At 45.0% G+C, this 27731-nt stretch overlaps 2 pseudogenes; one reads left to right on the top strand and one right to left on the bottom strand.

The window, feature by feature from the left end:
• LOC123057318 (uncharacterized) overlaps nt 1–21604 on the bottom strand; it is a 35802-nt pseudogene extending 14198 nt beyond the window's left edge.
• A 151-nt stretch (nt 21605–21755) lies between these two features.
• On the top strand, nt 21756–23237 carry LOC123057317 (uncharacterized; annotated as a pseudogene).
• Nucleotides 23238–27731: the final 4494 nt, after the last annotated feature.

Here is a 27731-nt window from a genome sequence, read left to right as displayed (position 1 = left end):
CTTGTCGTCATCGGTGGGGTACGGGAGGGTGTGCATGTGCTCATCGGCACGGTAGGCGCTACCGAAGTCGGTGAAGATGTTTTACATGGTGAGTGCAATGAACTCGCATCCACACCAAAAAACACGGCCGAGGAGGTAGTAGGCGTCGAAGAGGTTGGTGAACCTCATGATGATCCCGATAGGATGGCCATTGCTACTGACCTCTTCGACACGGAACATGGCCGGAGAGCCCCTCGGCAGGTGGCGGTAGCCGGCGGAGAGGAAGAACTTGGTCAGCCCCCTTGCCCTCCTCCACCCCGAGATGGCCCACACCCATAGGGTGTTCTCCACCCAGACTACGGCAGGGTAGAGCCTCTCGGGGAAGGTGGGCGACACACGGTAGGTAGCCCGGTGAACTGCATCTTGCTTGCTAGCTTCGACTGGAATTGGGACGGCTTGTCATGTTCGTGATCACATCTGGGACTCCGAACTAACTTCGGTACATCAAAATGCATAAACTAATAATAACTGTCATCGTAACGTTAAGCGTGCGGACCCTACGGTTCGAGAACAATGCAGACATGACTGAGACACATCTCCGGTCAATAACCAACAGCGGGACCTGGATGCCCATATTGGCTCCTACATATTCTACGAAGATCTTTATCGGTCAGACCGCATAACAACATACGTTGTTCCCTTTGTCATCGGTATGTTACTTTGCCCGAGATTCGATCGTCGGTATCCAATACCTAGTTCAATCTCATTACCGGCAAGTCTCTTTACTCGTTCTGTAATACATCATCCCGCAACTAACTCATTAGTTGCAATGCTTGCAAGGCTTATGTGATGTGCATTACCGAGAGGGCCCAGAGATACCTCTCCGACAATCGGAGTGACAAATCCTAATCTCGAAATATGCCAACCCAACATGTACCTTTGGAGACACCTGTAATGCTCCTTTCTAATCACCTAGTTACGTTGTGACGTTTGGTAGCACCCAAAGTGTTCCTCCGGTAAACGGGAGTTGCATAATCTCATAGTCATAGGAACATGTATAAGTTATGAAGAAAGCAATAGCAACATACTAAATGATCGGGTGCTAAGCTAATGGAATGGGTCATGTCAATCAGATCATTCAACTAATGATGTGACCTCGTTAATAAAATAACAACTCTTTGTTCATGGTTAGGAAACATAACCATCTTTGATTAACGAGCTAGTCAAGTAGAGGCATACTAGTGACATTAAGTTTGTCTATGTATTCACACATGTATTATGTTTCCGGTTAATACAATTCTAGCATGAATAATAAACACTTATCATGATATAAGGAAATAAATAATAACTTTATTATTGCCTCTAGGGCATATTTGCTTCAGTCTCCCACTTGCACTAGAGTCAATAATCTAGATTACACAGTAATGATTCTAACACCCATGGAGCCTTGGTGCTGATCATGTTTTGCTCGTGGAAGAGGCTTAGTCAACGGGTCTGCAACATTCAGATCCATATGTATCTTGCAAATCTCTATGTCTCCCAACTGGACTAGATCCCGGATGGAATTGAAGCGTCTCTTGATGTGCTTGGTCCTCTTGTGAAATCTGGATTCCTTTGCCAAGGCAATTGCACCAGTATTGTCACAAAAGATTTTCATTGGACCTGATGCACTAGGTATGACACCTAGATCGGATATGAACTCCTTCATCCAGACTCCTTCGTTCGCTGCTTCCGAAGCAGCTATGTACTCCGCTTCACATGTAGATCCCGCTAAGATGCTTTGTTTAGAACTACACCAACTGACAGCTCCACCGTTTAATGTAAACACGTATCTGGTTTGCGATTTAGAATCGTCCGGATCAGTGTCAAAGCTTGCATCAACGTAACCTTTTACGGTGAGCTCTTTGTCACCTCCATATACGAGAAACATATCCTTAGTCCTTTTCAGGTATTTCAAGATGTTCTTGACCGTTGTCCAGTGATCCACTCCTGGATTACTTTGGTACCTCCCTGCTAAACTTATAGCAAGGCACACATCAGGTCTGGTACACAGCATTGCATACATGATAGATCCTATGGCTGAAGCATAGGGAACATCTTTCATTTTCTCTCTATCTTCTGCAGTGGTCGGGCATTGAGTCTGACTCAACTTCACACCTTGTAACACAGGCAAGAACCCTTTCTTTGCTTCATCCATTTTGAACTTCTTCAAAATCTTGTCAAGGTATGTGCTTTGTGAAAGTCGAATTAAGCGTCTTGATCTATCTCTATAGATCTTTATGCCTAATATGTAAGCAGCTTCACCGAGGTCTTTCATTGAAAAACTCTTATTCAAGAATCCCTTTATGCTATCCAGAAATTCTATATCATTTCCAATTAGTAATATGTCATCCACATATAATATTAGAAATACTACAGAGCTCCCACTCACTTTCTTGTAAATACAGGCTTCTCCGAAAGTCTGTATAAAACCAAATGCTTTGATCACACTATCAAAACGTTTATTCCAACTCCGAGAGGCTTGCACCAGTCCATAAATGGATCGCTGGAGCTTGCACACTTTGTTAGCTCCCTTTGGATCGACAAAACCTTCCGGTTGCATCATATACAACTCTTCTTCCAGAAATCCATTCAGGAATGCAGTTTTGACATCCATTTGCCAAATTTCATAATCATAAAATGCGGCAATTGCTAACATGATTCGGACAGACTTAAGCATCGCTACGGGTGAGAAGGTCTCATCGTATTCAACCCCTTGAACTTGTCGAAAACCTTTTGCGACAAGTCGAGCTTTGTAGACAGTAACATTACCGTCAGCGTCAGTCTTCTTCTTGAAGATCCATTTATTCTCAATTGCTTGCCGATCATCGGGCAAGTCAACCAAAGTCCATACTTTGTTCTCATACATGGATCCCATCTCAGATTTCATGGCTTCAAGCCACTTTGCAGAATCTGGGCTCACCATCGCTTCTTCATAGTTCGTAGGTTCATCATGATCTAGTAGCACGACTTCCAGAACTGGATTACCGTACCACTCTGGTGCGGATCTCACTCTGGTTGATCTACGAGGTTCAGTAGTATCTTGTTCTGAAGTTTCATGATCATTATCATTAACTTCCTCACTTATTGGTGTAGGTGACGCAGAAACAGTTTTCTGTGATGTACTACTTTCCAACAAGGGAGCAGGTACAGTTACCTCGTCAAGTTCTACTTTCCTCCCACTCACTTCTTTCGAGAGAAACTCCTTATCCAGAAAGTTTCCGAATTTAGCAACAAAAGTCTTGCCTTCGGATCTGTGATAGAAGGTGTATCCAATAGTTTCCTTTGGATATCCTATGAAGGCACATTTCTCCGATTTGGGTTCGATCTTATCAGGTTGAAGCTTTTTCACATAAGCATCGCAGCCCCAAACTTTCAGAAACGACAACTTTGGTTTCTTGCCAAACCACAGTTCATAAGGCGTCGTCTCAACGGATTTTGATGGTGCCCTATTTAACATGAATGCGGCCGTCTGTAGAGCGTATCCCCAAAACGATAGCGGTAAATCAGTAAGAGACATCATAGATCGCACCATATCTAGTAAAGTACGATTACGACGTTCGGACACACCATTACGCTGTGGTGTTCCGGGTGGCGTGAGTTGCGAAACTATTCCACAATTTTTCAAATGTACACCAAACTCGTAACTCAAATATTCTCCTCCACGATCAGATCGTAGAAACTTTATTTTCTTGTTACGATGATTTTCAACTTCACTCTGAAATTCTTTGAACTTTTCAAATGTTTCAGACTTATGTTTCATTAAGTAGATATACCCATATCTGCTTAAGTCATCTGTGAAAGTGAGAAAATAACGATATCCGCCACGAGCCTCAACATTCATCGGACCATATACATCTGTATGTATGATTTCCAACAAATCTGTTGCTCTCTCATAGTACCGGAGAACGGTGTTTTAGTCATCTTGCCCATGAGGCACGGTTCGCAAGTACCAAGTGATTCATAATCAAGAGGTTCCAAAAGTCCATTAGTATGGAGTTTCTTCATGCGCTTTACACCGATATGACCTAAACGGCAGTGCCACAAATAAGTTGCACCATCATTATCAACTCTGCATCTTTTGGCTTCAACATTATGAATATGTGTATCACTAGTATCGAGATTCAATAAGAATAGATCACTCCTCAAAGGTGCATGACCATAAATGATATTACTCATATAAATAGAACAACCATTATTCTCTGATTTAAATGAATAACCGTCTCGCATTTAACAAGATCCAGATATAATGTTCATGCTCAACGCTGGCACCAAATAACAATTATTTAGGTCTAATACTAATCCCGAAGGTAGATGTAGAGGTAGCGTGCCGACCGCGATCACATCGACTTTGGAACCGTTTCCCACGCGCATCGTCACCTCGTCCTTAGCCAATCTTCGCTTAATCCGTAGTCCCTGTTTCGAGTTGCAAATATTAGCAACAGAACTAGTATCAAATACTCAGGTGCTACTGCGAGCATTAGTAAGGTACACATCAATAACATGTATATCACATATACCTTTGTTCACCTTGCCATCCTTCTTATCCGCCAAATACTTGGGGCAGTTCCGCTTTCAGTGACCAGTCTGCTTGCAGTAGAAGCACTCAGTTTCAGGCTTAGGTCCAGACTTGGGTTTCTTCTCTTGAGTAGCAACTAGCTTGCCGTTCTTCTTGAAGTTCCCCTTCTTCTTCCCTTTGCCCTTTTTCTTGAAACTAGTGGTCTTGTTGACCATCAACACTTGATGCTCCTTTTTGATTTCTACCTCCGCAGCTTTCAGCATTGCGAAGAGCTCGGGAATAGTCTTGTTCATCCCTTGCATATTGTAGTTCATCACGAAGCTCTTGTATCTTGGTGGCAGTGATTGGAGAATTCTGTCAATGACACAATCATCTGGAAGATTAACTCCCATCTGAATCAAGTGATTATTATACCCAGACATTTTGAGTATATGCTCACTGACAGAACTGTTCTCCTCCATCTTGCAGCTATAGAACTTATTGGAGACTTCATATCTCTCAATCCGGGCATTTTCTTGAAATATTAACTTCAACTCCTGGAACATCTCATATGCTCCATGACGTTCAAAACGTCGTTGAAGTCCCGATTCTAAGCCGTAAAGCATGGCACACTGAACTATCGAGTAGTCATCAGCTTTGCTCTGCCAGACGTTCATAACATCTGGTGTTGCTCCAGCAGTAGGCCTGGCACCCAGCGGTGCTTCCAGGACGTAATTCTTCTGAGCAGCAATGAGGATAATCCTCAAGTTACGGACCCAGTCCGTGTAATTGCTACCATCATCTTTCAACTTTGCTTTCTCAAGGAACGCATTAAAATTCAACGGAACAACAGCACGAGCCATCTATCTACAATCAAACATAAACAAGCAAGATACTATCAGGTACTAAGTTCATGATAAGTTTAAGTTCAATTAATCAAATTACTTAAGAACTCCCACTTAGATAGACATCCCTCTAATCCTCTAAGTGATCACGTGATCCAAATAAACTAAACCATGTCCGATCATCACGTGAGATGGAGCAGTTTCATTGGTGAACATCGCTATGTTGATCATATCTACTATATGATTCAGGCTCGACCTTTCGGTCTCCGTGTTCCGAGGCCATATCTGTATATGCTTGGCTCGTCAAGTATAACCTGAGTATTCCGTGTGTGCAACTGTTTTGCACCCGTTGTATTTGAACGTAGAGCCTATCACACCCGATCATCACGTGGTGTCTCAGCACGAAGAACTTTCGCAACGGTGCATACTCAGGGAGAACACTTCTTGATAATTTAGTGAGAGATCATCTTATAATGCTACCGTCAATCAAAGCAAGATAAGATGCATAAAAAGATAAACATCACATGCAATCAATATAAGTGATATGATATGGCCATCATCATCTTGTGCCTGTGATCTCCATCTCCGAAGCACCGTCATGATCAGCATCGTCACCAGCGCGACACCTTGATCTCCATCGTAGCATCGTTGTCGTATCGCCAATCTTGTGCTTCCACGACTATCGCTACCGCTTAGTGATAAAGTAAAGCATTACATCGCGATTGCATTGCATACAATAAAGCGACAACTATATGGCTCCTGCCAGTTGCCGATAATTCGGTTACAAAACATGATCATCTCATACAATAAAATTTAGCATCATGTTTTGGCCATATCACATCACAGCATGCCCTGCAAAAACAAGTTAGACGTCCTCTACTTTCTTGTTGCAAGTTTTACGTGGCTGCTACGGGCTTAAGCAAGAACCAATCTCACCTACGCATCAAAACCACAATGATAGTTTGTCAAATAGACTCCGTTTTAACCTTCGCAAGGACCGGGCGTAGCCACACTCGGTTCAACTAAAGTTGGAGAGACTGTCGCCCGCAAGCCACCTATGTGCAAAGCACGTCGGGAGAACCGGTCTCGCGTAAGCGTACGCGTAATGTCGGTCCGGGTCGTCTCGTCCAACAATACCGCCGAACCAAAGTATGACATGCTGGTAGGCAGTATGACTTATATCGCCCACAACTCACTTGTGTTCTACTCGTGCATATGACATCAAACCATAAAACCTAGGCTCGGATGCCACTGTTGGGTAACGCAGTAATTTCAAAAAATTTCCTACGCACACGCAAGATCATGGTGATGCATAGCAACGAGAGGGGAGAGTGTTGTCTACGTACCCACGCAGACCGACTGCGGAAGCGTTGACATAACGTAGAGGAAGTAGTCGTACATATTTTCGATCCGACCGATCCAAGCACCGTTACTCCGGCACCTCCGAGTTCTTAGCACACGTACAGCTCGATGACGCTCCCCGGGCTCCGATCCAGCAAAGCTTCGTTCCTTCAGCACAACGGCGTGGTGACGATGATGATGTTCTACCGACGCAGGGCTTCGCCTAAGCACTACAACGGTATGACCGAGGTGGAATATGGTGGCAGGGGGCACCGCACACGGCTAAGGAACGATCTCAAGGATCAACTTGTGTGTCTAGAGGTGCCCCCTGCCCCCATATATAAAGGATCCAAGGGGGAGGGGGCGGCCGGCCAAGAGGAGGGCGCAGGAGGAGTCCTACTCCTACCGGGAGTAGGACTCCCCCCCAAACCTTGTCCAACTAGGAGAGGTGGAGGGAGAATAGGAAAGGGGGGGAGCCGCCCCTCCCTCCTAGTCCAATTCGGACCAGGGGGAGAGGGGGCGCGCGGCCTGCCCTGGCAGCCCCTTCCTCTTCTCCACATTGGGGCCCATATGGCCCATTAACCCCCCCGGGGGGGGGGGGGGGTTCCGGTAACCCCCCGGTGCTCCGGTTTTATCTGATACTCTTCCGGAACCCTTCCGGTGTCCGAATATAGTCATCCAATATATCAATCTTTATGTCTCGACCATTTCGAGACTCCTCGTCATGTTCGTGATCACATCTGGGACTCCGAACTAATTCGGTACATCAAAATGCATAAACTCATAATAACTGTCATCGTAACGTTAAGCGTGCGGACACTACGGTTCGAGAACAATGCAGACATGACTGAGACACATCTCCGGTCAATAACCAACAGCGGGACCTGGATGCCCATATTGGCTCCTACATATTCTACGAAGATCTTTATCGGTCAGACCGCATAACAACATACGTTGTTCCCTTTGTCATCGGTATGTTACTTGCCCGAGATTCGATCGTCGGTATCCAATACCTAGTTCAATCTCGTTACCGGCAAGTCTCTTTACTCGTTCTGTAATACATCATCCCGCAACTAACTCATTAGTTGCAATGCTTGCAAGGCTTATGTGATGTGCATTACCGAGAGGGCCCAGAGATACCTCTCCGACAATTGGAGTGACAAATCCTAATCTCGAAATACGCCAACCCAACATGTACCTTTGGAGACACCTGTAGAGCTCCTTTATAATCACCTAGTTACGTTGTGACGTTTGGTAGCACACAAAGTGTTCCTCCGGTAAACGGGAGTTGCATAATCTCATAGTCATAGGAACATGTATAAGTCATGAAGAAAGCAATAGCAACATACTAAACGATCGGGTGCTAAGCTAATGGAATGGGTCATGTCAATCAGATCATTCAACTAATGATGTGACCTCGTTAATCAAATAACAACTCTTTGTTCATGGTTAGGAAAAATAACCATCTTTGATTAACGAGCTAGTCAAGTAGAGGCATACTAGTGACACTAAGTTTTTCTATGTATTCACACATGTATTATGTTTCCGGTTAATACAATTCTAGCATGAATAATAAACATTTATCATGATATAAGGAAATAAATAATAACTTTATTATTGCCTTTAGGGCATATTTCCTTTAGATGGGAGATGAAGGAGAGTGAGAGGAAGATGTAGAGGAAGATGTAGGCTTGGGTGTGCTTAAATAGCCGAGGTGCACCGTTTTAACATTTTGTTTTCGTCTCCCTCGTAATGGCATGGGAAACGAGCAATGTGGCATCAAGTCACCCGAGCCAACCCATGTGTACACGCGCATGCATTGGGGTAGTAATGCCAACGACCTGCGTAGCACTCTAGGAATTAAAATGCGTCGAGAGATGAGTTTGATGCCATGCATGCAGCGGCTAGCGATGGTTGGTCATCTAGACCCATCTAGAATGGGTAAATAGCCATAATGCGATGAGGGTGTTGGCGGGCTTGCCCGCCCTTGATCCCATGCATTCAACGTCAAACATTGTGCGGGCTGCCGCAGTAGGGCTACGCGCGCGTGCATGCTTTTTAGGCCGAATGCAGCGTCGTGTCCATCGGTCCAACGGGTGAGCTGCTGTAATTAAGCCCAACAACACATGGCAGGCCTGCTCAGTCTTACAATGTAAAAAATGGGCTAAAACGACCAGCCAATGAAAGCGCAGCACACGGATCTGTGACATGGCTCCTGATCCAGACCGTTGCTTATGTTCACATCCATCCAATGGTCCAGAATGCTGCATGTTATAATATTCAGCATCTTCGAATCAACCAATCAGAGTGCAGCCCGTGGATCGCTGACATAGCCCTAGTGCATGATCCAGACCGTCCATTCATAGCGATCCAATGGCCCAGAGGAGTGTGGGGTTTCGATGGGGTTTTGATGTGGTTTTGAGGGGTTTTCAACGTTTAGGGTTGAGCATAACTAATTCAGAACAAAATCAAAAATATATAAAACTTGTGTCGATCATTGTTCTATGTGACTAAGTATCTAGGAAAAATAAGAAACTTGTACTACGGATGTTTTCATGAAAAAACCTTCACAATAGATGGCTATCAAGAACGAGGTTGTAGGGTTTTGAAGAGAAGTGAGCTAGGGTTTAGTGTTAAACATGTCATACTTGATCGAAACGATCCAATATCAGGAAGGACTCTTATATACACACACTAGATGTCAAGTTTCCTTTTTGGGCTCATTTAGAGAAGGTCGAAAAAAAACTTGCTTACAAATGGGTCTGTTTTTCCTAGCTTTGGAGGGTTTTGGAGGTCACGTGGAGCACATTTTTCATGTCCATAGTTTCACATAATAAAAGTGCCCCGATTAATCAACTAACATGCATAATAGTCCAGAAATCATTATAACACCAATACCACAGACCAAATAACTTGAAATTTGAATTTTGGTCTCAAACTTGAATAGTATTACACAAATACACATCATATCAAAGTAAAAACACCATTACACAAATTCAGGCAAGGTTTTATTACTACAGCATAGTAGCAATACACAAGTTTCAACAATTTTCAATTCTGCTTCTTCCTACCACTCGATTTCTTCTTCTTTTTACCAATTCTTGTTTTTGGTTGTACAACACCCAGTTCACTCAAGCTCTTGATTTTCTTCACTGAACTGCCTGGAACACAAGCTTCATTTCGCACCACAACAGTTGCAGTATCATCAGACCCAATATCACCAGTTGGCAACACAACTTCCAATATAGGCTCAGTTGGCACCACATTAGCTGGAATATCTTCAGTTGGCAACTCAAACTTCCAACATAGGCTCAGCTTGCACAACATCAGCTGGAATATCTTCAGAGGTACCCATATCTTCAGTTGGCACCAGAACATCAAAATCTTGCTCATCTTGCAGCAGCACATCCAAGTCTTGCTCATTTTGCACCACACCATCCAAGTCTGGTTGAATGTGTATTGTTTCACCAAAACTTCTCTTTCTTCTAGAGCCATTGCCTCTTGCCTTTTTTCTTTGGCCAACACTCTTCAACAACAAGGGGCTCACCTGCACGCTTCCTCCTAAAAAGATAAAGCATGTCAACTAGTTAGTAATTGAAAAATGCAACAAAATAGTAAACAATGCAAACATATGCCCACATACTTTGGCCTTTCAGGAGTGTAACAACATTTGGGAGATCCAACTCGGTGCCCAAGTTCCTGGCACAACTTGCATCTAGTTTTGTTACCTTTTTGGGACCTTTTTGGCTTTGCATCCTTCTTTCCCTTGCCCATTTTACTACTCCCACCTTCTCAAACCATGCCTTGAATCTACTCTCTTTAGGCCTGCCAGCCTTTCTTTTTCTTAGGGGAGGACACATGGAAAATTCAATTTCCACTTCAGGCCACTGAGACTGATCTGTAAGTGCTGGAATTGGAGTTGCATATGCAGCCTTGAATCTTGCTACTGAGTAATATTCGTGCAAATATGGGTGCATTTTTATCTTATTCGGGAGGCCAAGAAAAATATGGCATGATCACATGGTTTCCCAGTGTGCTGCCACTCCAAACAAGTGCAATCATGCATTTTAGTGTTAACAACATGCCTTCTACCAGTTTTGGTATCTCTAACTCCAGCACCCCACACAGAAGATTTTTCAACAAATAAATGTGTAAGATTTCCGCTCCTGTTGACCACCTGTTGTACCACTGCAGGAAGCGTATCCCCTTGTAGACAATCACCAATCCTTCTTCTCCATTCCCACAAGCGCATGATCATGATCCTAATTTGGTCAACCATGTCATGCACATGCAAATTTTTTAACTGCTTCACCTTGTTGTTAAAACTTTCTGCCAAGTTGTTGTTGATATGATCACACTTGATGGCAGTGTTAAATCCTGACCTATACCATAATAGAGAATGGTAGGTGTTCACCCATGGACCAAACTCAGGGCATGTGGCATTATCGTACCAAGATGATATGAATTGTCTGTTTAGTATAAGATCTTGCTGCTGGCCACATGCGACCAAATTCTTCCCCTCTGAATTTTTTGATCAAATTCATCCACATATGGCCGAAGCACTCCCTCTGCCCATAATGGGGGAAACATTCTTCACTGCGTTTTCTAGCCCTTTGCATGCATCTGTGTGGACTACCAAAGGTGACACTAGCTCTATGCATCTTTTCAACTGCGTCATGAACCATGTCCACGGGACCTCTATCTCTGACTGAAATAAGCCAATAGCAACAGGGAACATCCAATTGTGTCCGTCCAAAGCATTGCAAGCTGCCAATTGACCATTACAGTTGCCAGTCAAAAATGATGAGTCTATGCTCAAATATGGACGACACCCTGTCTTGAAGCCATCAATGCAAGGCTTTAAAGCCATAAAAAACTTAGAGAAAATGGACTCTTTCATTCTTTGTTACCTCAGTATCTATCTCCACAACACTTCTAGGTGACCTCTTCTCCACCTCTGCTTTGAATTTATAAAGCATCCTAAAAGTATTTGCCCAGTCACCATATAATTGTTTCATTGCCCTTTGTTTTGCCTTCCACATCGTGTTATACTTCACCTTAATGGGGTATTGCTTTTGCAAGTCTACTTTAAGTTTCTTTGCAGTAGTGTTTGGTTTCTTGGCTAGAATATGAGTGATCTTTTCTGCAATCCAAAGTTGTGATGTCATGGTTGATACTCTCTGTGAACTTGTAATACAAGTATGTGTTGGAAATATGCCCTAGAGGCAATAATAAAAGCATTATTATTATATTTCCTTGTTCATGATAATTGTCTTTTATTCATGCTATAATTGTGTTATCCGGAAATCGTAATACATGTGTGAATAATAGACACCAACATGTCCCTAGTAAGCCTCTAGTTGACTAGCTCGTTGATCAACAGATAGTCATGGTTTCCTGACTATGGACATTGGATGTCATTGATAACGAGATCACATCATTAGGAGAATGATGTGATGGACAAGACCCAATCCTAAACATAGCACAAGATCGTATAGTTCATTTGCTAGAGTTTTCCAATGTCAAGTATCTTTTCCTTAGACCATGAGATGGTGTAACTCCCGGATACCGTAGGAGTACTTTGGTATACCAAACGTCACAATGTAACTGGGTGACTATAAAGGTATACTACGGGTATCTCTGAAAGTGTCTGTTGGGTTGACACGAATCAAGACTTGGATTTGTCACTCCGTATGACGGAGAGGTATAACTGGGCTCACTTGGTAATGCATCATCATTATGAGCTCAAAGTGACCAAGTGTCTGGTCACGGGATCATGCATTACGGTACGAGTAAAGTGACTTGCCGGTAACGAGATTGAACGAGGTATTGGGATACCGATGATCGAATCTCGGGCAAGTAACATACCGATTGACAAAGGGAATTGTATATGGGGTTGCTTGAATCCTCGACATCGTGGTTCATCCGATGAGATCATCGAGGAGCATGTGGGAGCCAACATGGGTATCCAGATCCCGCTGTTGGTTATTGACCAGAGAGCAATCTCGGTCATGTCTACATGTCTCCTGAACCCGTAGGGTCTACATACTTAAGGTTCGGTGACGCTAGGGTTGTAGGGATATGTATATGCAGTAACCTGAATGTTGTTCGGAGTCCCGGATGAGATCCCGGACGTCACGAGGAGTTTCGGAATGGTCCGGAGGTAAAGAATTAGATATAGGAAGTCCTATTTCGGCCATCGGGACAAGTTTCGGGGTCACCGGTATTGTACCGGGACCACCGGAAGGGTCCCGGGGGTCCACCGGGTGGGGCCACCTATCCCGGAGGGCCCCATGGGCTGAAGTGGGAAGGGATCCAGCCCAAAGTGGGCTGGGGCGCCACTTCCCCCTAGGGCCCATGCGCCTAGGGTAGGGGAAACCGTAAAGGGGGGCGCCCCCTTGCTTGGGGGGCAACCCCCCACGCCTTGGCCGCCGCCCCCCTAGGAGATTGCATCTCCTAGGGCCGCCCCCCTAGGTTCCCTATATATAGAGGGGGGAGGGAGGGCAGCCGCACCCATGCCCTTGGCGCCTCCCTCTCCCCTCTAACACCTCCTCCTCCTCCGTAGAGCTCGGCGAAGCCCTGTCGGAGTACTGCTTCTCCACCACCACCATGCCGTCGTGCTGCTGCTGGAGCCATCTTCCTCAACCTCTCCTTTCCCCTTGCTGGATCAAGAAGGAGGAGACGTCACGCTGACCGTACGTGTGTTGAACACGGAGGTGCCGTCCGTTCAGCGCTAGGATCTCCGGTGATTTGGATCACGTCGAGTACGACTCCCTCGTCCCCGTTCTTTGAACGCTTCCGCTCGCGATCTACAAGGTATGTAGATGCATCCGATCACTCGTTGCTAGATGAACTCATAGATGGATCTTGGTGAAACCGTAGGAAAATTTTTGTTTTCTGCAACGTTCTCCAACAGTGGTATCAGAGCCAGGTTTATGCGTAGTTCTCTTTGCACGAGTAGAACACAATTTGTTGTGGGCGTAGATGTTGTCAACTTTCTTGCCGCTACTAGTCTTATTTTGCTTCAGCCGTATTGTGGGATGAAGCGGCCCAGACCAACCTTACACGTACGCTTACGTGAGACCGGTTCCACCGACTAACATGCACTAGTTGCATAATGTGGCTGGCGGGTGTCTGTCTCTCCCACTTTAGTTGGAGCGGATTCGATGAAAAGGGTCCTTATTAAGGGTAAATAGAAGTTGACAAATCACGTTGTGGCTTTCACGTAGGTAAGAAAACGTTCTTGCTAGAACCCTATTGCAGCCACGTAAAACTTGCAACAACAATTAGAGGACGTCTAACTTGTTTTTGCAGCAAGTGTTTTGTGATGTGATATGGCCAAAGTTGTGATGAATGATGAATGATATATATGTGATGTTCATGCTATTGTAATAGGAATCACGACTTGCATGTCGATGAGTATGACAACCGGCAGGAGCCATAGGAGTTGTCTTTATTTTTTGTATGACCTGCGTGTCATTGAGAAACGCCATGTAAATTACTTTACTTTATTGCTAAACGCGTTAGCCATAGTAGTAGAAGTAATAGTTGGCGAGCAACTTCATGGAGACACGACGATGGAGATCATAATGATGGAGATCATGGTGTCATGCCGGTGACAAGATGATCATGGAGCCCCAAGATGGAGATCAAAGGAGCTATGTGATATTGGCCATATTATGTCACTATTATTATTTGATTGCATGTGATGTTTATCATGTTTTTGCATCTTGTTTACTTAGAATGACGGTAGTAAATAAGATGATCCCTCATAATAATTTCAAGAAAGTGTTCCCCCTAACTGTGCACCGTTGCGACAGTTCGTTGTTTCGAAGCACCACGTGATGATCGGGTGTGATAGATTCCAACGTTCACATACAACGGGTGTAAGACAGATTTACACATGCAAACACTTAGGTTGACTTGACGAGCCTAGCATGTACAGACATGGCCTCGGAACACAGAAGACCGAAAGGTCGAGCATGAGTCGTATAGAAGATACGATCAACATGAAGATGTTCACCGATGTTGACTAGTCCGTCTCACGTGATGATCGGACACGGCCTAGTTAACTCGGATCATGTTATACTTAGATGACTGGAGGGATGTCTATCTAAGTGGGAGTTCATTAAATAATTTGATTAGATGAACTTAATTATCATGAACTTAGTCTAAAATATTTACAATATGTCTTGTAGATCAAATGGCCAACGTTGTCCTCAACTTCAATGCGTTCCTAGGGAAAACCAAGCTGAAAGACGATGGTAGCAACTATACGGACTGGGTCCGGAACCTGAGGATTATCCTCATAGCTGCCAAGAAAGATTATGTCCTACAAGCACCGCTAGGTGAAGCACCTGTTCTCCCTGCTAAACAAGACGTTATGAACGCTTGGCAGACACGTTTCGATGATTACTCCCCCGTTCAGTGCGGCATGCTTTACAGCTTAGAGCCGGGGCTCCAAAAATGTTTTTAGAGACACGAAGCATATGAGATGTTCGAAGAGCTGAAAATGGTTTTTCAAGCTCATGCCCGGGTCGAGAGATATGAAGTCTCCGACAAGTTCTTCAGCTGTAAGATGGAGGAAAATAGTTCTGTCAGTGAGCACATACTCACTATGTCTGGGTTACATAACCGCTTGACTCAGCTGGGAGTTAATCTCCCGGATGACGCGGTCATTGAAAGAATCCTCCAGTCGCTTCCACCGAGCTACAAGAGCTTTGTGATGAACTTCAATATGCAGGGGATGGAAAAGACCATTCCTGAAGTATTTGCAATGTTGAAATCAGCAGAGGTAGAAGTCAAAAAGGAACATCAAGTGTTGATGGTGAATAAAACCACTAAGTTCAAGAAAGGCAAGGGTAAGAAAACCTTCAAGAAGGACGACAAGGGAGTTGCCGCGCCCGGCAAGCAAGCTGCCGGGAAGAAGCCAAAGAATGGACCCAAGTCGGAGACTGAGTGCTTTTATTGCAAGGGAAGTGGTCACTGGAAGCGGAACTGCCCCAAATACTTAGCGGACAAGAAGGCCGGCATCACGAAAGGTATATGTGATATACATGTAATTGATGTGTACCTTACCAATACTCGTAGTAGCTCTTGGGTATTTGATACCGGTGCATTTGCTCACATTTGTAACTCAAAGCAGGAGCTGCAGAATAAATGGAGACTGGCGAAGGACGAGGTGACGATGCGCGTCGGGAATGGTTCCAAGGTCGATGTGATCGCCGTCGGCACGCTACCTCTACATTTACCTACGGGATTAGTTTTGAACCTCAATAATTGTTATTTAGTACCAAGTTTGAGCATGAACATTGTATCAGGATCTCGTTTAATACGAGATGGCTACTCATTTAAATCCGAGAATAATGGTTGTTCTATTTATATGAGAGATATGTTTTATGGTCATGCTCCGATGGTGAATGGTTTATTCTTAATGAATCTCGAGCGTAATGCTACACATATTCATGGTGTGAGTACCAAAAGATGTAAGGTTGATAATGATAGTCCCACATACTTGTGGCACCGCCACCTTGGTCACATAGGTGTCAAACGCATGAAGAAGCTCCATGCAGATGGACTTTTAGAGTCTCTTGATTATGAATCATTTGACACGTGCGAACCATGCCTCATGGGTAAAATGACCAAGACTCTATTCTCAGGAACAATGGAGCGAGCAACCAACTTATTGGAAATCATACATACTGATGTGTGCGGTCCAATGAGTGTTGAGGCTCGCGGTGGCTATCGTTATGTTCTCACCCTCACTGATGACTTGAGTAGGTATGGGTATATCTATTTAATGAAACACAAGTCTGAGACCTTTGAAAAGTTCAAGGAATTTCAGAGTGAGGTTGAAAATCAACATGACAGGAAAATCAAGTTCCTGCGATCAGATAGTGGAGGAGAATACTTGAGTCACGAATTTGGCACACACTTAAGAAAATGTGGAATAGTTTCACAACTCACGCCGCCTGGAACACCTCAGTGTAATGGTGTGTCCGAACGTCGTAATCGCACTCTATTAGATATGGTGCGATCTATGATGTCTCTTACCAATTTACCGCTATCTTTTTAGGGCTATGCTTTAGAGACTGCCGCATTCACTTTAAATAGGGCTCCGTCGAAATCCGTTGAGACGACACCGGATGAATTATGGTTTGGAAAGAAACCTAAGCTGTCGTTTCTAAAAGTTTGGGGATGCGATGCTTATGTCAAGAAACTTCAACCTGAAAAGCTCGAACCCAAGTTGGAAAAATGCGTCTTCATAGGATACCCTAAAGAAACTATTGGGTATACCTTCTACCTCAGATCCGAAGGCAAGATCTTTGTTGCCAAGAATGGATCTTTTCTAGAGAAAGAGTTTCTCTCGAAAGAAGTAAGTGGGAGGAAAGTAGAACTTGATGAAGTATTACCTCTTGAACCGGAAAATGGCGCAACTCAAGAAAATGTTCCTGAGGTGCCTGCACCGACTAGAGAGGAAGTTAATGATGATGATCATGAAATTTCAGATCAAGTTGCTACTAAACTTCATAGGTCCACAAGGACATGTTCCGCACCAGAGTGGTATGGCAACCCTGTCTTGGAAATCATGTTGTTAGACAACGTTGAACCTTCGAACTATGAAGAAGCGATGGCGGGCCCGGATTCCGACAAATGGCTAGAAGCCATGAAATCCGAGATAGGATCCATGTATGAAAACGAAGTATGGACTTTGACTAACTTGCCCGTTGAGCGGCGAGCCATAGAAAATAAATGGATCTTTAAGAAGAAGACAGACGTGGATGGTAATGTGACCATCTATAAAGCTCGGCTTGTCGCCATGGGTTATCGACAAGTTCAAGGAGTTGACTACGATGAGGCTTTCTCACCGGTAGTGAAGCTAAAGTCCGTTCGAATCATGTTAGCAATTGCCGCATTCTATGATTATGAGATATGGCAAATGGACGTCAAAACAGCATTCCTTAATGGTTTCCTTAAGGAAGAATTGTATATGATGAAGCCAGAAGGTTTTGTCGATCCTAAGAATGCTAACAAGGTGTGCAAGCTCCAACGCTCGATTTATGGGCTGGTGCAAGCATCTCGGAGTTGGAACATTCGCTTTGATGAGATGATCAAAGCGTTTGGGTTTACGCAGACTTATGGAGAAGCCTGCGTTTACAAGAAAGTGAGTGGGAGCTCTGTAGCATTTCTCATATTATATGTAGATGACATACTTTTGATGGGAAATGATATAGAACTCTTGGACAGCATTAAGGCCTACTTGAATAAGAGTTTTTCAATGAAGGACCTTGGAGAAGCTGCTTATATATTAGGTATCAAGATCTATAGAGATAGATCAAGACGCCTCATAGGTCTATCACAAAGCACATACCTTGATAAGATATTGAAGAAGTTCAATATGGATCAGTCTAAGAAGGGGTTCTTGCCTGTGTTACAAGGTGTGAAATTGAGCTCAGCTCAATGTCCGACCACGGCAGAAGATATAGAAGAGATGAGTGTCATCCCCTATGCCTCAGCCATAGGTTCTATTATGTATGCCATGCTGTGTACCAGACCTGATGTAAACCTTGCCGTAAGTTTGGTAGGTAGGTACCAAAGTAATCCCGGAAAGGAACACTGGACAGCGGTCAAGAATATCCTGAAGTACCTGAAAAGGACTAAGGAAATGTTTCTCGTCTATGGAGGTGACGAAGAGCTCGTCGTAAAGGGTTACGTCGATGCTAGCTTTGACACAGATCTGGATGACTCTAAGTCACAAACCGGATACGTGTATATTTTGAATGGTGGGGCAGTAAGCTGGTGCAGTTGCAAGCAGAGCGTCATGGCGGGATCTACATGTGAAGCGGAGTACATGGCAGCCTCGGAGGTAGCGCATGAAGCAATTTGGGTGAAGGAGTTCATCACCGACCTAGGAGTCATACCCAATGCGTCGGGGCCGATCAAACTCTTCTGTGACAACACTGGAGCTATTGCACTTGCCAAGGAGCCCAGGTTTCACAAGAAGACCAGGCACATCAAGCACCGCTTCAACCCCATTCGTGAAAATGTTCAAGATGGAGACATAGATATTTGTAAAGTACATACAGACCTGAATGTAGCAGATCCGTTGACTAAACCTCTCCCTAGAGCAAAACATGATCAACACCAGAATTCCATGGGTGTTCGATTCATCACAATGTAACTAGATTATTGACTCTAGTGCAAGTGGGAGACTGTTGGAAATATGCCCTAGAGGCAATAATAAAAGCATTATTATTATATTTCCTTGTTCATGATAATTGTCTTCTATTCATGCTATAATTGTGTTATCCGGAAATCGTAATACATGTGTGAATAATAGACACCAACATGTCCCTAGTAAGCCTCTAGTTGACTAGCTCATTGATCAACAGATAGTCATGGTTTCCTGACTATGGACATTGGATGTCATTGATAACGAGATCACATCATTAGGAGAATGATGTGATGGACAAGACCCAATCCTAAACATAGCACAAGATCGTATAGTTCGTTTGCTAGAGTTTTCCAATGTCAAGTATCTTTTCCTTAGACCATGAGATCGTGTAACTCCCGGATACCGTAGGAGTACTTTGGTATACCAAACGTCACAATGTAACTGGGTGACTATAAAGGTATACTACGGGTATCTCTGAAAGTGTCTGTTGGGTTGACATGGATCAAGACTGGGATTTGTCACTCCGTATGATGGAGAGGTATCACTGGGCTCACTTGGTAATGCATCATCATTATGAGCTCAAAGTGACCAAGTGTCTGGTCACGGGATCATGCATTATGGTACGAGTAAAGTGACTTGCCGGTAACGAGATTGAACGAGGTATTGGGATACCGACGATTGAATCTCGGGCAAGTAACATACCGATTGACACAGGGAATTGTATATGGGGTTGCTTGAATCCTCGACATCGTGGTTCATCCGATGAGATCATCGAGGAGCATGTGGGAGCCAACATGGGTATCCAGATCCCGCTGTTGGTTATTGACCGGAGAGCAATCTCGGTCATGTCTACATGTCTCCCGAACCCGTAGGGTCTACACACTTAAGGTTCAGTGACGCTAGGGTTGTAGGGATATGTATATGTAGTAACCCGGATGTTGTTCGGAGTCCCGGATGAGATCCTGGACGTCACGAGGAGTTTCAAAATGGTCCGGAGGTAAAAAATTATATATAGGAAGTGCTATTTCGGCCATCGGGACAAGTTTCGGGGTCACCGGTATTGTACCGGGACCACCGGAAGGGTCCCGGGGGTCCACCGGGTGGGGCCACCTATCCCGGAGGGCCCCATGGGCTGAAGTGGGAAGGGATCCAGCCCAAAGTGGGCTGGGGCGCCACTTCCCCTAGGCCCCATGCGCCTAGGCTAGGGGAAACCCTAAAGGGGGGCGCCCCCTTGCTTGGGGGGCAACCCCCCACCCCTTGGCCGCCGCCCCCCTAGGAGATTGCATCTCCTAGGGCCGCCGCCCCCCTAGGCTCCCTATGTATAGAGGGGGGAGGGAGGGCAGCTGCACCCATGCCCTTGGCGCCTCCCTCTCCCCTCCAACACCTCCTCCTCCTCCTCCGTAGAGCTCGGCGAAGCCCTGTCGGAGTACTGCTTCTCCACCACCACGCCGTCGTGCTGCTGCTGCTGGAGCCATTTTCCTCAACCTCTCCTTTCCCCTTGCTGGATCAAGAAGGAGGAGACGTCACGCTGACCGTACGTGTGTTGAACACGGAGGTGCCGTCCGTTCGGCGCTAGGATCTCCGGTGATTTGGATCACGTCGAGTACGACTCCCTCATCCCCGTTCTTTGAACGCTTCCGCTCGCGATCTACAAGGTATGTAGATGCATCCGATCACTTGTTGCTAGATGAACTCATAGATGGATCTTGGTGAAACCGTAGGAAAATTTTTGTTTTCTACAACGTTCTCCAACAGTATGTTGGTGAGGGATTTGCTTCATCCTAATGGTACTTCCATCAGGTTGGCGTATAGCAGATATGTACCACTTGCAAGTCTTGACACTTCCATCAAAACCTCTACATCTTGCATAAAACTTCTTTCTACCAGTCCACTTAGTCTTGGCATCAAACTCATGTTTGACTACATAAGTCTTGAAACACATCCTAAACTCATCCATGTTTGGGAACAAATTCCCCACTGCAATAACATGGTTTTCCTTGTCATACACATTTAACAACTCATCATCATGTGCATCATCTACATCATCTACAGCATCTTCCATCAGCTGTCCATCCACATCTTCAGTTCTATCTCTGTTAGCATCAGTATCAGTAGGCATACTAGATTCACCATCCTTCTCCTCCTTATCTTCATCAGCTACTGGAATGCCAAAAAAATCGCCATCTCAGTGTCATCCATTGGTGCAGTGACTAAATCAATTGGGTCATTTAATTCTACTGAATTCCAATCAACAGAAACAACCCTTCCAACACCATCAGAGCCCTCTTCTACATCACCCCCCTCAGGTAATACTGTCACTTCACCTGTACACATGGACATTATCTGCCTCTCTGAAACCCAATCATCATCTACCATCTGTGAAGCTAATAACTTTGAGGGCACATATCCAACCTTAGATTCTGATTTCAGATCAACAAGCTCTGCATGAAACATAGTATGTTTGGTTGTCCAGCCATCTTGTCGATCGATTTCATCAACCATGTCTTCATCATCCTCAATTCTCACATACTCTCCTTCCCAATTATCAAACCGTAACAATGTTACCGCTTGCTCTAGACCCCAAAAAATGCTCTCCCCCATTTTTTCCACCACATTCTTCACGGCCTTCTCTTCCATGCTCTGTAGTTCTTGTGGATCAATCTCTACAAAATCAATCTCCCACTTCACAATTGTATCTCTCTCTCCCTCTCTCTCTATGTCCCGCATGCTACCATCACCTAGCTTTGCCTTAGAAGGAAGGAATTCCACAGTGAATTCGAACGTCCGAGCAACATCCCCCTTGTTTAGGGGCAGTGTGAGGTCAGCTAGCGGAAGCAGCCAAGGCACAAATCGCATAGCTTGGAAAGGATGCACATTAATGGATTGCCTAGTCGATGTTGTTGTCTCTGGCGGCTCCATCACGGCCAGCCCACCCCCTCCCACCCACCCAAATCTAGATCAAATCAACCAAAAATACCAAAAACAGAGGGAAACAGAGGGGGATGCGGTGAGATCCAGCTCGACACGGAGGGGAACGGGACACGGTTCCGGATTCACTCACTACAACCGCCGCTCAGCTCAGTAAAAGGAGTTGCGAGGGAGGCGGGTGCCGTAGGGTCGTACGTTGGTTTCTGTCTGAGACAGGGGAATGGGACGAGCGGCCGCTGGTCGGGGTGGCCTAGATGGAGATTGCGCGGAGCATGCTGATCAACCACATGAGGTGCTAACACTGGGCGACCGGTTGTGGTGGGTGGACCTGGCCTGGGGTGCCTGCTCCGTCGACCCCTTCAGCGACCGGCCGGAGGGTCGCTTCGGCGAGCTACCGTGCTGCCTGCTTTTGATTCCCCGGTGCTGAGGCTGAGCAGGTACCGACACATGGGGGTCAGCGAGGGGAAGCTGCGCTACGTCCAAGTGTCCAATAGAGACGACAGGTTGAGCATGATCGTTTCGTTTTCGCTGGATGAGGAGACCTATAGCTGGGCGCTGGATCACGAAGCTGAAATTACAGATCGGTGCGACCGTTGCCTTGTTCAAATTGCTGCCATACATCCATTCAAAGTCAACCTTGTGTACCTCCAACATGGTGGTGCTATCATTGCCATGGACCTGGCTACGGGGAAGGAGATTTGGAGGAGTTCCCTTCCAAATGAAATTTTCTTAGAAAAATTGGTCCGCAATAGTTCTCTTGTTCCTTGCGTGCTCCCAACATGGCTTGCCACGAGCCATATCCCTTCTGCAGGCACATATAAGCTTCATACACTTGAGACTGAATCATCCAATCCAAAGTGATGTTGGAGGGCTGAAGATAAAAGGTTCCATGTAGCTCAACCTACAAAGGAACTTTACCAAGTGTACTGCCCTATAATTGTTAGAGTACACATGGTTTAGTTTCTTAATCTACACAAATTGCATTGTATTGAAGTATCTGAAGGGATTGTCAATATCTTACACATTGCGGTTTAATAGTTGCGCACATTAATTTTCTGAATTATAAATCGGCCATTGTTAGCAGTGTTTTAACCTTTTTAGAATATTAAGAGGTGGAATTTGGCATTGCTAGAGAATTTGATGTATTTTATTGATTGCATTGGTTATGAGAATGTCTATCATGTAACAAAAATTGCTTTGCCGATCTAATTACTGTTGGCATACAAATATGCAATCGTCTTGTTACATGCCTAAATGTTGTTTTCCAATTCAAGTCTTGACGTAACGACGACACATATACTACTCTTGTTGCTCTTTGTCATTTTTATTTAAGTTCTTGTATCTATTAATTGAAGGAACCCTTTCAAGCAACAAGTCCTATTGCAAAAGGATGACTTTGGTAGACATGTTGGTTCGTGTAGACAAATGCTAGACAAACTGACAGTGACAGCTAACTTATCTCCGGTACTCTCTTAACTTCTTAAGTAACTCTTTCTTGTTTGGTAATCCTTCTTGTTTGTTTGCTATGTTGTCATATCTTGTTCTTTTTTGTGGCATGATGCTGCATTTCTCCCACACTGCCCATAAAATGTGTTACTTGCACAAACAATAAAGTATTGGTCATATTCGAAGCTGAAATGTCGAGCGGAAATTACGGAGGCCTCGCTGAGGCGACCCGAAGGTGACCGGAGATCGGATCTAGCTGTTGGGGAATGTAGTAATTTCAAAAAATTTCCTACGTACACGCAAGATCATGGTGATGCATAGCAACGAGAGGGGAGAGTGTTGTCCACGTACCCTCGTAGACCGAAAGCGGAAGCGTTAGCACAACGCGGTTAATGTAGTTGTATGTCTTCACGATCCGACCGATGAAGTACCGAACGTACGGCACCTCCGAGTTCAGCACACGTTCAGCCCGATGACATCCCTCGAACTCTGATCCGGCCAGCCGAGTGTTGAGGGAGAGTTTCGTCAGCACGAAGGCGTGGTGACGATGATGATGTTCTACCAACGCAGGGCTTCGCCTAAGCACCGCTACAGTATTATCGAGGTGGACTATGGTGGAGGGGGGCATCGCACACGGCTAAAAGATCAAACTGATCAATTGTTGTGTCTCTAGGGTGCCCCCTGCCCCTGTATATAAAGGAGGAAGGGGGGTGCGGCCGGCCAGGAGAGAGGGCGCGCCAGGAGGAGTCCTATTCCTACTGGGAGTAGGACTCCCCCCTTTTCCTAGTTGGATTAGGAGTTGGGAGGGGGAAAGAGGAGGGAGAGAGGAAGGAAGGGGGGCGCCGCCCCCCTATCCTTGTCCTATTCGGACTAGGGGGAGGGGCGTGCAGCCCAGCCCTGGCCGCCTCTCCTCTTCTCTGTAAAGGCCCATTAAGGCCCATTAACCTCCCGGGGGGTTCCGGTAACCTCCCAGTACTCCGGTAAAATCCCGATTTCACCCGGAACACTTCCGATATCCAGACATAGGCTTCCAATATATCAATCTTCATGTCTCGACCATTTCGAGACTCCTTGTCATGTCCGTGATCACATCCGGGACTCCGAACAACCTTCGGTACATCAAAACATATAAACTCATAATATAACTGTCATCGAAACGTTAAGCATGCGGACCCTACGGGTTCGAGAACTATGTAGACATGGTCGAGACACATCTCCGGTCAATAACCAATAGCGGAACCTGGATGCTCATATTGATTCCCACATATTCTACGAAGATCTTTATCGGTCAGACCGCATAACAACATACGTTGTTCCCTTTGTCATCGATATGTTACTTGCCCGAGATTCGATCGTCGGTATCTCAATACCTAGTTTCAATCTCGTTACCGGCAAGTCTCTTTACTGATTTTGTAATACATCATCCTGCAACTAACTCATTAGTTGCAATGCTTGCAAGGCTTAAGTGATGTGCATTACCGAGAGGGCCCAGAGATACCTCTCCGACAATCGGAGTGACAAATCCTAATCTCGAAATACGCCAACCCAACAAGTACCTTCGGAGACACCTGTAGAGAACCTTTATAATCACCTAGTTATGTTGTGATGTTTGGTGGCACACAAAGTGTTCCTCCGGTAAACGGGAGTTGCATAATCTCATAGTCATAGGAACATGTATAAGTCATGAAGAAAGCAATAGCAACATACTAAACGATCGTGTGCTAAGATAACGGAATGGGTCAAGTCAATCACATCATTCTCCTAATGATGTGATCTCATTAATCAAATGACAACTCTTTGTCTATGGTTAGGAAACTTAACCATCTCTGATCAACGAGCTAGTCAAGTAGAGTCATAGTAGTGACATACTGTTTGTCTATGTATTTACACATGTATTATGTTTCCAGTTAATACAATTCTAGCATGAATAATAAACATTTATCATGATATAAGGAAATAAATAATAACTTTATTATTGCCTCTAGGGCATATTTCCTTCAGTCTCCCACTTGCACTAGAGTCAATAATCTAGATTACACAGTAATGATTCTAAGACCCATGGAGCCTTGGTGCTGATCATGTTTTGCTCGTGGAAGAGGCTTAGTCAACTGGTCTGCAACATTTAGATCCGCATGTATCTTGCAAATTTATATGTCTCCCACCTGGACTAAATCCCGGATGGAATTGAAGCGTCTCTTGATGTGCTTGGTTCTCTTGTGAAATCTGGATTCCTTCGCCAAGGCAATTGCACCAGTATTGTCACAAAATATTTTCATTGGACCCGATGCACTAGGTACTGAAGGAAATATGCCCTAGAGGCAATAATAAAGTTATTATTTATTTCCTTATATCATGATAAATGTTTATTATTCATGCTAGAATTGTATTAACCGGAAACATAATACATGTGTGAATACATAGACAAACAGATTGTCACTAGTATGCCTCTACTTGACTAGCTCGTTGATCAAAGATGATTATGTTTCCTAACCATAGACATGAGTTGTCATTTGATTAACGGGGTCATATCATTAGGAGAATGATGTGATTGACATGACCCATTCCGTTAGCTTAGCACCCGATCGTTTAGTATGTTGCTATTGCTTTCTTCAAAACTTATACATGTTCCTATGACTATGAGATTATGCAACTCCCGTTTACCGGAGGAACACTTTGTGTGCTACCAAATGTCACAACGTAACTGGGTGATTATAAAGGTGCTCTACAGGTGTCTCCGAAGGTACTTGTTGGGTTGGCGTATTTCGAGATTAGGATTTGTCACTCCGATTGTCGGAGAGGTATCTCTGGGCCCACTCGGTAATGCACATCACTATAAGCCTTACAAGCATTGCAACTAATGAGTTAGTTGCGGGATGATGTGTTACGGAACGAGTAAAGAGACTTGCCGGTAACGAGATTGAACTAGGTATTGAGATACCGACGATCCAATCTCGGGCAAGTAACATACTGATGACAAAGGGAACAACGTATGTTGTTATGCGGTTTGACCGATAAAGATCTTCGTAGAATATGTAGGAGCCAATATGAGCATCCAGGTTCCGCTATTGGTTATTGACCGGAGACGTGTCTCGGTCATGTCTACATAGTTCTCGAACCCGTAGGGTCCGCATGCTTAAAGTTTGATGATAGTTATATTATGAGTTTATGTGTTTTGATGTATCGAAGGAGTTCGGAGTCCCAGATGACATCGGGGACACGACGAGGATTCTCGAAATGGTCAAGACGTAAAGATCGATATATTGAATGACTATATTCGGACATCGGAAAGGTTCCGAGTGATTCGGGTATTTTCGGGAGTACCGGGGAGTTACGGGAATTCGTATTGGGCCTTAATGGGCCATACGGGAAAGGAGAGAAATGCCTCAAAGGGTGGCACCCCTCCCCATGGGCTGGTCCAAATTAGACTAGGGAGGGGGGCGCCCCCTTCCTTCCTTCTCCTTCTCCCTTCCCTTTCCTTCCCTCCTACTCCTACTACTTGGAAGGGCTCCTAGTTCTACTAGGAAAGGGGGAATCCTACTCCCGGTGGGAGTAAGACTCCCCTAGGGCGCGCCATAGAGAGGGCCGGCCCTCCCCCTCCTCCACTCCTTTATATACGGGGGCAGGGGGCACCCCAAAGACACAACAATTGATCTCTTGATCTCTTAGCCATGTGCGGTGCCCCTCTCCACCATAACCCACCTCGATCATATCGTAGCGGTGCTTAGGCGAAGCCCTGCGTCGGTAGAACATCACCATCGTCACCATGCCGTCGTGCTGACGAAACTATCCCTCAACACTCGGCTGGATCGGAGTTCGAGGGACATCATCGAGTTGAACGTGTGCAGAACTTGGAGGTGCCGTGCGTTTGGTACTTGATCGGTCGGATCATGAAGACGTACAACTACATCAACCGCGTTGTGCTAACGCTTCCGCTTTCGGTCTACGAGGGTACGTGGACAACACTCTCCCCTCTCGTTGCTATGCATCACCATGATCTTGTGTGTGCGTAGGAATTTTTTGAAATTACTACGTTCCCCAACAGTGGCATCCGAGCCAGGTTTTATGCGTTGATGTAATATGCACGAGTAGAACACAAGTGAGTTGTGGGCGATATAAGTCATACTGCTTACCAGCATGTCACACTTTGGTTCGGCGGTATTGTTGGATGAAGCGGCCCGGACCGACATTACGCGTACGCTTACGCGAGACTGGTTTTACCGCCGTGCTATGCACACAGGTGACTAGCGGGTGTCAGTTTCTCCAACTTTAGTTGAATCGAGTGTGCCTACGCTCGGTCCTTGAGAAGGTTAAAACAGCACTAACTTGACAACTATCGTTGTGGTTTTGATGCGAAGGTAAGAACGGTTCTTGCTCAGCCCGTAGCAGCCACGTAAAACTTGCAACAACAAAGTAGAGGACGTCTAACTTGTTTTTGCAGGGCATGTTGTGATGTGATATGGTCAAGACGTGATGAGATATA

Source organism: Triticum aestivum, chromosome 3A, assembly GCF_018294505.1.
Source record: "Triticum aestivum cultivar Chinese Spring chromosome 3A, IWGSC CS RefSeq v2.1, whole genome shotgun sequence".
Lineage (NCBI taxonomy): Eukaryota > Viridiplantae > Streptophyta > Magnoliopsida > Poales > Poaceae > Triticum > Triticum aestivum.
This window is presented reverse-complemented; position numbering and strand designations above follow the sequence as displayed.